Source organism: Nuphar pumila, chromosome 13 (genome assembly GCF_984573655.1).
Source record: "Nuphar pumila chromosome 13, dmNupPumi1.hap1.1, whole genome shotgun sequence".
Taxonomy (NCBI): Eukaryota; Viridiplantae; Streptophyta; class Magnoliopsida; order Nymphaeales; family Nymphaeaceae; genus Nuphar; species Nuphar pumila.
Window position 1 is genome coordinate 59,807,617 of NC_143261.1, and position 15,247 is coordinate 59,822,863.

Sequence of the window (15,247 nt, forward strand, 5' to 3'; positions counted from 1 at the left end):
CTTGTGAACATGATATGTCGCATAATGCAAAATGCTTACTTGAATGTATGAGACGGTTCGAAAGGTGAATGAGATTGTATTGTGACTTATGATTAAGCTACACATGGGCCTATTGAGGCCGCGTGTGAGTAAAATATTATTGTAATAATCATGTGAATGCATTATTTATATTGTCTTATGATGCATATGATTAATTATACTTATTGACATATAATGATACACTGTTATGACTGAGTAGGGTGGTAGCCCAATCAGATGATGCATGATGAGGTGCATGTTATGGATATACAGATCCATTATGTTTTTGTGGAAAGAGTGTATGATAATTTAAAGAGGTATAAGAGACCTTAACAATATACCAATAATATGATTCTTTGATTGTCCTCTGATGATGGTGGGATCCTTGGATGATGGTCATGAGGGACCATGAGGATACTGAACAACATTTGCATTGTTTGTCCCAAGAACCCGATATGGAGGTTCATGTTCCTAGCCATGATTGTAGAAAATTTTCCACCATTTTGTCGAGGATCATGAGATTGGCTCAACTGTAGCATATTGGTATATTAAGAAAAATGGTGTTGGAGGATGTGTAGGCCTTGTCGTCACGACATTGGGTGATGATGCTCGAAGTCGATCGAGAAACATATATGAGATCCTAGTACATAATAAAATATAATTGTGTATGATTAAGATATAGTTGGGATCTACCTTGGACCTCAGAATTTTACCCATGCTAGTATCCGCGAAGTGGTTAGGAGAATAACTTAAATTGGTTTGTATTAAACATATACATGCATTCAAAAGAAACATTCTATACGGAGATAAAAGTTTTTCATGCAATTTGCATTGGTTCATGTATTGTATATGTATAATATATGCATCGATTTTTGTATCATGTGATATTGCAAGTATGCTTGAATTTATTTATGTTGCAAGCATATCTGAATCGTTATGTGCACATAAATATTTTCTAAACTTGATGTTTAGTGGATTTATACTTTATTCTTTACTATTGGATAATATAATATTTTGTATGAGAACTGTGAGTTCTCAAACTTAATCGAGTAGGTGATGATGCGACTAGTTTTGCTAGAGATGGAAAAATTTATTATGGTTGCTGGATTCTATATGTTATGGGATTGATTTAAACTTTATGAACTTAAAGTTAAAGTTTATTATTTTTTAATTTTGGTTTGAACTATTTCATTTTAAATTATGGTTTAAAATGGATGATTGGTGTGTTGGGATGTGAATCTGTGATGTACCCTAGATTCGTGGGATGTTTTTAGTATTAAAACAAAGTTGTATTTCGTTTTCATCTTGACAAAGGGATCTTGTCTTTGGTATCTCTTTTGCGAACTTAGTTCTAATGGGCTATAAATGCTAGTGCATGCGTAGAAGTTGACCTCTTAGAGCTTAGTTTGGTTGAAGCAGGACCATAGATCAGTTATAGCATCATTCACTTTCTTTAAAAAAAATCATATATTTTCGGAGGTGAATTTGAGGTCGTTACATAGTTGATATCAAAGCAGGTTTAGAAACAACATGATTTATAAATTCGTGATCTAGAAAATAGTCTATGCATCACCGATAACAGAAATGTAAATCTACTAATCAGAGTTCAAATAGGAAACACTGAAAAACTGAGATCTCTTGACTACTTCCAAATACGACTCCACGATGCTCCAATTATGCGTTACCTGAAAAATTTTAATGCAGAAGGGTCAGACTTCCCTGTCTGCGTAAGAAGCATTATATCTATATGTGGTGCTCAGTGTCCTGTGTACAAATATGTGCAACAACTGCAGATATAACTAGCATGGAAATTTATATCATTCTAAGAAAATGATTATGCTTTCAATTCATGATACAGTGCAAAAGAGGATTGAACTAAAGATACATTTATCCACATTAGCACAAGCTGTAGATTCTACAAGTTTTACGAAAGTCATATCAACAGTACATAATTCTTCAGGAATAAGTTTTCAGTCAACTTAAATTATTTAATGTTTATCTTACTCTCACCCTGTGGGTAAGCACAGGCATAGACATTGTAGTGAACTGAGACCATACGGTGAGATGCCTAACTCTCACGAAAACACGAACATCCATGAAGCTCATACCACGTACCCTCTCCAAGGTAGATCATGGGTCCGGTAACATACACCATCTTTCAGGTGTACCCAGATCCTGGAGAATCCGGTAACATATACCGTCTTTCAGGTATACCCAGAGTCTCAAAGGTTTTATATTTCATTTTACATTTTTTTATAACCAAGTGCGAGCTATCGCACTACGAGGGGTCTGGTAACATATACCATCTTTCAGGTATACCCAGAGCCTCAGAAATCTCATATTTGATTTCTCAATTATTTTCCTGTGCGAGTCATCGCACTAAAGATGATTCTCAAAATCCCGAACCCGCCTTGGGGTTCACACACATTGTATGGACTTAATTTTTTTTTGTCAGGGTGCCAAGAGCACCATCAAGATAGCATTTCTCGGAACATGGCTCGACTCGGAGCTCACAGTCATCATTTTTTTTTTTGAAGTTATGAGCTAGGGTGTAAACAATAGCATGTGCTTGAATCCACAGAAAAGCAATTGACAAATAATTGAAGGTAATGGTGCCCTTTTTGTTCCACAACCCATAGAAGTAGAAAATCAATTAAAATAAGGCACAACAAGTACAATGTTAAGTTAATTATTTCAAAACAAACAAAGCAGTAACAGTGCCTGAACAATTACTTTAATAATTGTTGCATCAACCAATTCACCAAATTGGCTCATGTGTTGCCTTAAACCTTCATCGTCTACCTCCCAAGGAACACCCAAGACCTGAGAAGTTTTATACAAAACAGGATAAATATATTCCCATAAGTAAATGTATAAGGAGTAGGTTTCATAAATAAGCATACCACCAACCTTGTGCTTCCTGTAGACATTGTTCTCCCACTCCACTCCTTACAAATGACCTTCAACACAACGAAGTAGGGGAAAATATGCTTAATCATTCATGAACTGGCTACATTCAGAAAAATATCACAAATGAAAGCGACCAACATAGTCTATATTACAGCTTCATAATACATTAATGGCTGGCATGATTCTTAGCAGTTCGCATAAATGCATCAGCCTTAATTTCATGTTTTTGCACAATTTCATTCGATGGAGTTGTAAAACCTGCTCCCTTGGTAAGGGACATTACTAATCTCTTCGTTCAAGTCAAGCGAAAAAAGGAGAGAAAGAGAAAGATCTTATATTAGCATAACAGCTATATCTTCAGTTGTTTAACATATCAAAATCCATATATGAAAAGCAACAGCAGACACACCAATAGTATGTTACAAACCAATCATGCACGTGCACACATGCACACACAATACACAGTATCAGTCACACTCAAGAATGTTGGGGTAGATTAAGACATCATCATGCTCTTATGCATAATGCATGCACATACACATAATTTTGCATATAAATAGAATTACATATGAATTCACCATTACAACACAAACCAAGAAATAAGTGTTTCATCTTATCGTATATGAATTCACCAACAGATGAGAAATTCACAAAACAACCATAATGCAGCAATATACTGTAACTAACACATATCTCCAAACACAAGTTCCATTCTTCTTCAATTCACCAACCGAAGCTCAACAGAGCCTGTCGGTGCCCACTTTCACGTTTGGGGAACTGAACTTGGGTCGGTCCAGCTGACCCGCACTCAACCTAGCCAAGCTGAGTTGAGCACGAGTTTGACCTCGATGTCACCAAAAGCCATCACCTCCTTCAGCGAGGTCATTTCGCCAACCTTGACCCTACCGCTTGTGGTCGTCACCTTCGCCACAACCTTGTTCTTCACTACCATCATCGGACTGGAAACCGAGGTTAGCATACGTGTCCTCGCTCATAGTTGGATCGTCAATAAAATACGATCAATGTCATGCTAATCGAGGAGAATTCTCGAGGGCCTTTTTGAAATTTCTTTATTTCTCGTGAGACCACATGCATTACAAGGTAGGTTTATAATAACTTTAACATATATGTGTAGTTTTAGGTTTTTTGAAATGCTTGGGGTTTTCATAATTACATAGTTTATATATATATATATATATATATTCAAAAATTTTTTGTGTTGCATGCCTTTTGAGAAAATATATATTTAAGTAATATTTGTTTTTCATAAACAAGAATGTGCATATGTTAAAAAAGTATCAAAATTTTCCATATGTGAGTATTTTGAACATGTTTTCAATAAAAGACACGTATATTTCAGGTTTTACAAACATATTCTAACATATGTATTTTGGATTTTATGAATAGTTAAATACGAGTGTATTTCAAGATTTTATGAATAAATATATGTATATGGCTCATGTTTTTTGAATATGCATGTTTCTGAAATTATTACGTAGTTTTAAGCCTGTGTAAATGCTTATGATGAATGATAAAATGCATATCAAAGATGCTGCATAGTATCTATGATGAAAAGCATGTTATTCAATTGTTATTTTATGTGAGGCAAAACAGGGTGGTTCAACAAAGAGAGGAGGTTGTTCAGCAGGAGCGGCTGAGAGCAGTCACCAGGAGTCAGTGAAGGTGGCACTGGTGGGTGCCATCGGTGGCTGCCCAGTTGGTGGGAAGGAGAGAATCGGGTGGCAATGGTATGGTGCAAGACGAAAATCAGGAGAGAGATGGGCAGTGGTGGTGGTGGTGGACTGGTGGTGGTGGTGCTGGGTTTACACGAGAGAGGGGAGAGTGAAGGGTGAAGGGGAGCATGAGTGAAGTTTATGATACAGGTGAGAGGGAATGTAATGGGCAGAGGGGGCATGAGTAGAGTATTTATAGGAAGAAAAAAAGGAAAAAATCCAATTAGAAAGGGGGAAAACCTTTTTGATTTGAAAAAAAGTAGGGGGAAAAAACATTTTCAAAGGCGAGTGTGGAAAGAAAAACTTGAAATTAGAATTTGGTTTTGAATTTCTTTTTAGTTTTAAGTAGGAAAACAAGTGGGCTTGGATTTGGATTTTGGTGAGACCTATTTGGATCTCATTAAATCCAAATCCAACCTACTAATATATATATATATATATATATAATTAAATTCATTTGGGTCATAAGTGGACTTAAATCCTATTTATTTAAATGAGATTCATTTGGGTCTTAGGTGGATCCAAACAAATTTATTATACTTTAATAGGATCCATTTGAGTCACAAATGGATCTAAAATTTTATTTACTTGATGAGATCGAATTGGGTCTCCAAGTGGATCCAAAAGTCCTTTTCTTAGTGAGATCCATTTGGGTCATCTAAATATATCCAAATCTTATTTTACTTAGTAGAATTCATTTGGGTCTCTAAATAAATCCAAGACACTTTCTACTTTAAAGAAAGATCCTATTGCGTCTCAAATGGATCTAAATTTCTTCTATGCCTGATTTAAGCCCCGATATAAATCAAAACCCTACCCAAATCTATTTCGGTTGACTGAAATCATTTGGAGATCCAATCCTAAATAACTTGAGATCGAGTGGATCTTATATGTTCATTCAAATAGTTCAAACTTGCGTTTGAGTTGGTTGATCCTCTTAGATCTATATTGAGGTCGAGATCCAAATACTTCATACAAAACCTCATAACTGCCCAATTAAATATCAAATAACTTCAATAAATGCCAAAATATTATCCATAAATAACTGCTAATTAATCAATCAATATTAGCTAAGTAATTTGCTAAAAAATGATATTTAATCAAAGTTAAATACCAAAATAATTCACAAAAAAAAATCTTTTATTTATTTAAAAATTTTGAGAAATTTATAAACTTTACATTATTGCTCAATGAATATTATTTCAATAAAGAGCAATTGGCAATCATTGATGTTAAGTCAATTTAGTTGTTTGAGCAACAGTGTAACAAAAGACTTAATGATATAGAACGATTTCAATGACTATCAATATAGTCAAAAGATCGAGAAGTTGTTATCGACAAAAGGTTTAATAATCTTTAGCACTATCATAATTTTTTAAAGATCATGTGATAAGAAATAACTATAAAATAAAATTTATGAAAAACTGCAATAACAGAGTAACTGTAGTATGCATGAGAAATAACTTGTGGACTATGGTTCATTCCACTTGGAGGATCCATTGAACAAAGGTGCAGAAAACATCATTCTTTCAAGTGAAGAAGTATCAAAGTGAGCATACATGTGGTGGATCATTGGACAATGTAGTAGTGAAAAAAATATCTTTCAAGTGGATTTCAAGTGTTATTCTTGAACACTTACATGATAACCCAAAGTTAACTCTAAAAGAAATCTTAAATGACATTAGTCGCAAGGAAAGTATGAAGGTTACGTACAAACAAGCATGACATTAATGAGAAATGACTAAGGTGATCCTATATGGTTTATTCGAAGAGTTTTTCAAGATGCTTTTTGCCTATTGTCATTATTTGATGACGACTAACCGATGATCGACAATGTGCATTGAAATTGATAGACGACATAGATTTATGTACATGTTCGTATCTTTTCGTGCATGCATTGATCAGTTTTTTAAAGAAAGCCCTCCACTTCTTATGGTAGATGACACATTCCTAAAAGAAAAATACATAAATATTGTTGTCAGCCCATGGTATTGATCCTTGTGATCAAATATTTTCGGTTGCATTTACTGTTATAGATAACGAGTCGAATGAATCATGGGTGTAGTTTTTTTATGCATGTGAATGCACAATAGAGACACTAATACAATGACATACCCAAAGTTAAAGTACAATTAACAGCTATCTCAAATAAGCACACAAAGCTACACAACATGTTCTCCCATACATGGCTAAATTGTCAGGTTGAATTTTACACAAAACACTACGAAAAACTTTTAACATAAATTTGGAATATCACTAGGTCAACTTTGGTAAAGCACAACCAAAGCACTCACGAGACAAAAGTATAATTATTTTCTTAAAAAGATTCAGGAGCAAAGGGAAGATGCATACAAGTATGCAACTAAGGTCATAAAAGAAAAACATTAGGCTAACATATACTTTTCAACTAGAATGTACAAGCACTTAACCTCTAATATAGTAAAGAGATTTAATGCGAGGATTCTCACAATACATGGCTAAATTGTCAGGTTGGATTTTACACAAAACACTACGAAAAACTTTTAACATAAATTTGGAATATCACTAGGTCAACTTTGGTAAAGCACAACCAAAGCACTCACGAGACAAAAGTATAATTATTTTCTTAAAAAGATTCAGGAGCAAAGGGAAGATGCATACAAGTATGCAACTAAGGTCATAAAAGAAAAACATTAGGCTAACATATACTTTTCAACTAGAATGTACAAGCGCTTAACCTCTAATATAGCAAAGAGATTTAATGCGAGGATTCTCACAATACATGACAAGTCACTAAATCCTCTTATTGAAAAACTTTATCTCATGATGATGAAACTTTTTGAAAACCAAAAGAATAATACCCATAACATGTGTGGTGCCTAAAGTAAAAAAAAGTTGGACGATGGTAAGAAAGAAGCACGAAATCTATGTGTTCAAGTAGTGCATTGCCTTCATCGTCGATACAAAGCCTACAATCACTCTCACAATTGTAATGTTTATCTTAAAAAACAAACATGCTCTTGTAGAGAGTAACAGGTTAGCGAGATTTTGTGCAAACATATAATCACGTGCATTTTGTACGAAGACAAGTTATCAGAAGATTACTATGATAAGTTCTACACTATTAAATCGTATCAAGCTGCATATAATACTTATTCATTTTTTCTAATGACGGATAATATCTCACATCACTCCTCCAAACCTTATTCCAGTCTTACCACCTAAAGCACATCCTAAAACAAGATACCTTAAGAAGAAACAAAAAACAGAACACAAAAATGTTGGGTAATACAAGTGCAATCATTTTTTATGAAATTGGCCACAACCGGCGAAAGCACAAATAACATTATATTAGAGTACAGATGGTTTACAAAATCTGTATTTATTAGAAGTTGTTTTATGAATTCTTTCTTTGTATTTACAATCTTTTTTAATTAATTATTCCAATGTTTTATATCTTTTATGTATATAAGGAGTTCACAATGAATAATTATAAACCAAAAAAAAACATGGTAGTAGAAAGCAGTTCAAACCCTGTCACCAACCCCAAACAAGGAAGCAGTTGTGTTAATTATACAACACATTGACCAGAATTATAAAGTGAAAATTGCCCAACTTCTGATAATTATTTGGTGCAATGAACTTTACACAATTTGGCTTTGAGGATACAACTGAGCTTGGCCTGCTCATGGAGTCTAATCTACGTGTTGTCCAACTAAACTGCCTGGCACAAATCACTTAAGATAGCACCTTTAATAAAATGAAAGGGACTCACACTAGGTTAAAAAATGATAGAGAGAGAGAGAGAGATGGATAACAGGAATAAAAGATAGGCTTCAGTTATTATAGACTCGATCCCAACAGCCAACAATTGAGTCAAACGGCATCTACGGCCTAAAAAGGAAATTAAATGGTCTAAACAATACTAAAAAACCTAAAAACATCTACAGAGGAGGTGACTAGTCAAACGATCAAATGAGAGGAAACAACTAGGCCAATCAATCTTGCATGAAGTACATATCCTTATGTTAAAATCGATGTGAATCTGCTGATATGAATTGAATCTCCTAATTGGAAACAGCAACACTTAAAAAGTCACTTGCTCATGCACAGATATCTTGATAAATTAGATCAGTCAATATCAAGCATGCACTAAACCTTTCAATGAATTGCCGTTTATCCGGATCTCCAGTGGAATTATTTCATCATATAAGCCCTCAAAAACTTCGTCAGCATGTACAGAATTTAGATGACTAAAACTAAATAAAACTAATCCAGTTATTATCATTCAATATTAAACAATAATGAAAAACACGACGGTTAAAAAGGTATACAGAATGCACACTCATGTTCTATGTTTCTTCTTCTTACTCGGAGAATTTAAATTCAAGTTTCTTTTCCCTTTGCCTGACCTTTTCATTCCACTTACAAGCTCTGTAACTTCAATAGAATTTGAAGCCGGCTCTTCCAAAATGCTGCAATACCAAGTTGACAACCACCAGAGTAAGATGAATTTATTCAGCAAAAATTCTAGTTGGCAGGCAGAGAATTGCCTTTTTTATATTTTTTGAGAGGAAACCCCAGTTCAGGTGGTAGGGCCCGGTAGAGATTGATGCTCTGCCGTATGGCCCACTCCCAAGCACATAAAATCCCTCCAGGGAGCTTGATGCTTGGGCTTAAAGCAAGGGATGCACACCCTGGGTATCACAATTACAAATCTCATTCTCATGTTAAAAAAGTGAGTTTTCCTCATGAAAATCTCTGTAAGTTGAAAATTTATACATTCATTACTAATATAGAGCAATCCTAGGGTGCTCCCGGAGCACCTACTAGAAATCATATTTGTAGGTTGCATCTTCTCAATCAGATCTTATAGATGTACTTAAAACAGTGTATTTGATAGTAATCATGTTTTGGATCATGTTCAAAATAGGCTTTTTTAGTCATAAAATTTTGGTACCTTGTGAGCCATTGATTTTTGAAGATATTAAAAAAAAACTACATGTATGACATAATCACATGATCCAAACATTTTTTTCCACTAAATAAAAACTGTAGATCATATCTATAGGGTCTGATCAACAAAAAAAGCACTCAGATTTTGAAAATTTGAAGCTTCTACTAGGTGGCAGTAGGTGATCGGGGAACACCCTATCATTATTAATATAGAGTAATGCTCCGGGAACACCTACTCCCTCCTACTAGAAAGCAAAGTTGTAGATCATATCTATAGGGTCTGATCAACGAAAAAATCACTCAGATTCTGAAAATTTGAAGCTTCTATTAGGTGAGAGTAGGTGCTCTGGGAGCACCTTATATATATATATAAATATATATATATATATAGAGAGAGAGAGAGATTTTGAAAATGAGGTAAGAGGCGTTTACAAAAATACTATACAACATAGGTTACTTTGAGCAATAGGGTGAAAGGCATTTACAAAATACCATATAATATAAGGTAGTTTCAGCAATGGGGTGAAGGAAGTTTAAATGATACGCAACATATAACACAGTTTCCCTTTAAAAAAATATGCATAAGTTGTTTAGAGTCTAATCGGCTACTTGAATAGTACCATACCAAATGTGTAGGGGAGGGAAGGCCCTCTCAGCTGCTATATAAAACGAGGGTGCCTCCCCTTCATTTAGTGAAAAGCCATTGCCATCGGTAGTCAGCATTCAATGCTGCCTGACATGCGCCATTCAATGCCAGCTCAGCTCAGCATTGAATGATTGCTGACAAAAAAAAAGTTCACACCATCAAAAGAAGCGACATGATTTTTTTGTATATTTCAAAATCTTACAAAAAATCGTGAGGGTTTTGGCAGTATTTTTAAAATATCGCATTTTTTTCGGGTATATATCATTTTGTGATTATATTGAACCCTTTGTGAGCCAAGCAGAGAATTAATTAATTATTGGAGATTTCTAACAAAAATCCATCTATTACCTTGATTTCTTCTCAGCTTTTTTAGAAAGAGATCCCTCAACAATCCTTGCATGATACTTATGGAAAGGAGCACTCCCTTTTCTCTTTTCATCCTAGAGATATTAGAACAGTTGGTGAGAGAAGATGGCTAGTAAACACAAAAAAAAAGAGAAACACTAGCACACCTGGAGAAAAGATTCAAGTGATGCTTGGTCATTTGAAGAAAAAGCAATCTCATCCCTTTTTTTCTGTACAAATTCTATGTTCTGCTCAACCTATATCATAGGAAAAAGAATTATGTGAGAGAATTGCCAAATTAATTTGATACTTGAATGCTGAAGAGCGCAGAAGATGGCAAGTCTTTAATTACAAGAAAAGCTCATTTTCATACTCTCCCGTAATTTAAGCTTGAATGAAAAAGAAAAAAGCAGACATCATCTCTTTTCATGAATATTTGATGTCAGATTATGATATCCAGAAACTTCAAGAGCATGATATTAATACAAAAAAAAATATGTGAAGATGATATGTCCATCACGAAATCCACTACTAGTGCATCCTGCTTACAAAGTTTGCATCTGTAGAATACCATTATATACTACAATATGAAACAGTCCTAAAATATTCACTGATGTCAACTAAAAACCAAGACTATGTTTTAGTTTAATTTTCTTTTCCTTATTTCATTAATTAGTTTAACATTGGTCACAAAGAGCACAACAAAGGATGTTTCAAAAATCATCCTGCTACTTTCATTTGGACATTATTTTGGGTGTTGCATGGAATCTGGTCCAGTCTAGGAAATGTCGCAGATAGCTGAAGTGTAAGTGCATATCACAAACACCAAGAGGGATTTGTTTTAATTTTATCAGCAACAAATACTTAAAATGATTTTGGGTAAGATGCTGGGAGCTGGCCCTGCAACAGAGTGTGCATTTGGCCAGCGGAGTGGGATTGAGGAGTGATGCTAATCCCACATCTCAAGATCAAAACCAGTCATGTGCCTGTGTGCAAGCTGATGCAAGCGGTTGTAATGAAGTATGTGGAATTACAAAAGCAAAGTGCAAAAGCACATAAGTGGACAATTACAAAGAAGATAGACAAGCACAAAAGTGCATAGACAAAAGTCCACTAAAGGACAATACAAAGAGTCAATTAAAAATAAAATATTATTGAAAATGTGCTTTGGGAAGCCATGAAAAAATATAGGGGGAACACTCCCCTATTTATATACAAATACAAGAGGGAGACCATTGGGAGCTCCCTTTCATAGAGACGTTGGGGAGCTCCCTCAGTCATATTTTTTTACTGTTGGGGCCCCTATCGACTCTATAGAGCGGGGCCCAATGACATGATAAAATAGAAATAAAAAAAGAAAATGAAGACAAAAATAAGAAAATGAAAAAATAGTTGTTTCTAATAAACAACTATAATTACATACAAAAAGACAAAAATGCCCTTATTGGGCAAACTGTTTATATATATATATATATATATATATATATATATATATATATATATATATATATATATATATACACTCCCCTTTAAACTTTACGAGAAAATGATCGAAAGTTTGCTGAGAAAGAGAAATCGAGGAGCGGAAAGAGCTTTGATGAAGAAATTTGTCAACTGGTACGGCAACGTAATAGTTCCTCTTAGATATTCATCACAAACATAGTGACAATCCATCTTAATATGTTTGATTCGCTCATAGCTCCATTGTTGTCATAGTCATTACCTGATATTCGGCTTCAGCTGAAGATAAAGATATTTTTTGTCGTTTCTTACACCTCCAATAGATCAACAAATCTCTTTAAAAAATACAAAAACCTATCATTTAGGTTACCACCCCGGATAATTAGATCTAAAGATGATGAAGAGGAGAAAAAAAAAGCTCTTTTGAAACGGTGTTTTTAATGTATCACACAATCCTCATAATTGATGCCATGTGCAATGTGGTAGGGGCATGTTAAAACTGACTTGCTGCATGAACACATGAGTGATATTAGGTTGGGTGATAGAGAGATAAGTGAGAGATCCAATCAATTGATAATATGAAATATAATCTTCAAGCAATACACTATCTTCAAGTCTTAATTTTGTATTTATGACTTTTGAGGTTTCCACCTTTTTATCGAAAACTTTTGACCTAGCACATATGTTAGCAGCTAATTTTATTTGAGAGAGAATATATCCTCTGAGAGAATAGGCAACCTCAATTCCTAAAAAGTATCTCAAAAATATGACCGTTGGGGCCCCAACAACAAGATGAGTGGGGCCCCTTGTGGTCTTAAAAAAGCAAAAGAAAAAAAGAAAAAGTAAAAATGGGAGAGAAAAGGAAAAGGGGAGAGTTTACATGGGGATTTACCAAAATACCCCTATTGGGTATTTGGAGAAATAAGAAAACAAAAAAAGAAATATGTATATATATATACGTATGTATATATATATATATATATATATATATATATATATATATATATACATAATTTAACAGAGACCCCCAATGCAATGCATTTAATGCATTTTACAATCAAAAAAAGAAAAATAAAAAATAAAAAAAGAGAAAAGAAAAAGGAAATAAAAGAAAAGTAAAAAGACTGAAATGCCCCTAATGGGCAGAATTACAGAAATACCCTTTATCGGGTATATATATATATATATATATATATATATATATTAACAGCAGTACTGTTCATGAGGCAGGGTAGCTGTACAAGATTTTTTCCTGGATAGACAACCAGGTCTGGGCCAAGTCTCCAGACTGGGCCAGGTTTTCCCCGTCTAATAAAAAAGAGATGTTGGGAACTGCTTCTTCATTAGTATAAAATAATGTTTATAACCATAATCCAAATGGATAGGATTAAGCCTATCACCATGATATTGATTCATTGAACAAGATTGTGTCACTTGGCGCCAAGTGGATAACTCAGTCCCGGCTGGTTGTTTTGTTAATCCAAATTGGTGGGTCTTGGATTTTCCAAGTCCATCTAACTCTAGGCACAAACCTGGAGAAGTTTGGCTACACTTCCTGCATCCTAAGATGGGTTCTGAGCTTGCTAGGTTTTGAAACACCGGCATTGGTCATCAATTTTTTTTCTTGTCTCGAACCAACAAATCTTTCATTAGAACTACAGGCTTCCAAGCTTAGACCATTCAATTTAAGGCTGTTCAGGTGGCAGCGGCATGAAGTGGACAGGGCTGGTTCCACATAATCAAATGTAGGTACAAAATCCTCATATGATCTTGAATTGCGGCAAGGGTAGATGTAGAATTGAAGCAAAGTGCCCTTGCCCCAAGTTCAGAGCCCCTTCACCTTATGCACTTGGATTGTGGTCAGGGGTAGGTGCAACCTTGTGACACAAATTCTGTCAGCCCAAGTTAGTTGTACTAAGGATTCCCTGAGCAATGTTTCACATTGTTGGTCAAAAGAAAATCAATTTATAGATAAAAAACACAACTCTGAGCACGTGCTATCGCAAAGTCAAACATGTAAGCTTATTCAAAAATATTTACCTGATCCATGAATGGCTTTACAAGACGTCTGAGGCTCTCACTGGTTGTCTTTTTGCAAAACTTTCTAAAGCTGACGAGTGGAACAAAAGCCAACTCAGGGAAAGATACATGATAACTCCATTGAAAAAAGTGCTCTGAAAGTGTTTCAACTGCAGAGCGTACACATTGCTCATGGTATGCTTTCAGTTTCAGTAGCTGTTTTGGCACCTGTCAGACAAGTAACCAACTAATAAGTAAAACAGAGAGCCGAGACAGTGAAGATCCTGAAAACTGATGAGGTAGTCTCTCCACTTGAACCAACCTTCAACATACTTGAAAAATTAAAATCTTTTGGAGCACTATTATCAGATTTGCCACCTTCCCCAAATTCTAGAAAGCTTAGAGATAAAGAAGCCACAGGAATGAAGACGCCACTAGAATGTGAAAGCTTATTCAACAAATGGATGCATTTTAGCCTCAAAGGAAAGAAACGAGGTCCAGGCAACATATGGGCAAGTCCATTTATCATCTGAATTGCCAAGTATAGCAAACTCTGAAGATCATGTTCCTTGATGTTAGCACATACAAACTTAACCCAAAGTTCAAGGCAGTTTACATACTGCCAATCTTGTATTTTCCTTAGTCCATCCTGAAAAATATGTAAAATATTAGAAAGAAGATAGAGAAATATGGATCTCGTGTACAAACAGAATTGCAACCACAATTATGAACAGATAAGCAGAAATTTGTGGGGAATAGGCAAAACACTCACTATATTTGGGAAACAACAATATCACAGTGAATTTCTCAAGAAGGGTAAGAACCGTTCTAGGTTCAATGACTTGATTCCATAAGAACATGAATGAGAGCAGGGCAGAGGAAACTAGAGAAGTTGTCGGTTTTCCAATTAACATCAAACCATGCTGCAATAGTTCCAATAATTAACATAATATAGATCCCAGCAGTGTTGGCCGATGAAATTGTGAAATCGCCCATAGCTGATCTATATCAAATCAGATAGTGGTCTGAAACATAGTGAAACACACTTGAGAATGCAAAATAATGCTCACGCACATGGAATTCATCCTATAAAAACTTCAGACTTCTTTTAGTGGCAAATTAACAAGTGTAGCATCATTATCTTCACTGTGGTAAACTTTCTCGCTTGCAACTTTCACAT

At 34.8% G+C, this 15,247-nt stretch overlaps 1 long non-coding RNA gene across 1 annotated transcript; it reads right to left on the reverse strand.

The window, feature by feature from the left end:
- Positions 1-1,598: 1,598 nt before the first annotated feature.
- Positions 1,599-10,844, reverse strand: LOC149818495 (uncharacterized). The gene is made up of 4 exons (XR_016427339.1): positions 10,755-10,844; positions 10,591-10,682; positions 9,053-9,115; positions 1,599-1,703 (listed from the first exon to the last, which is right to left on the reverse strand). It is a non-coding gene; the product is annotated as an uncharacterized LOC149818495 (long non-coding RNA).
- Positions 10,845-15,247: the final 4,403 nt, after the last annotated feature.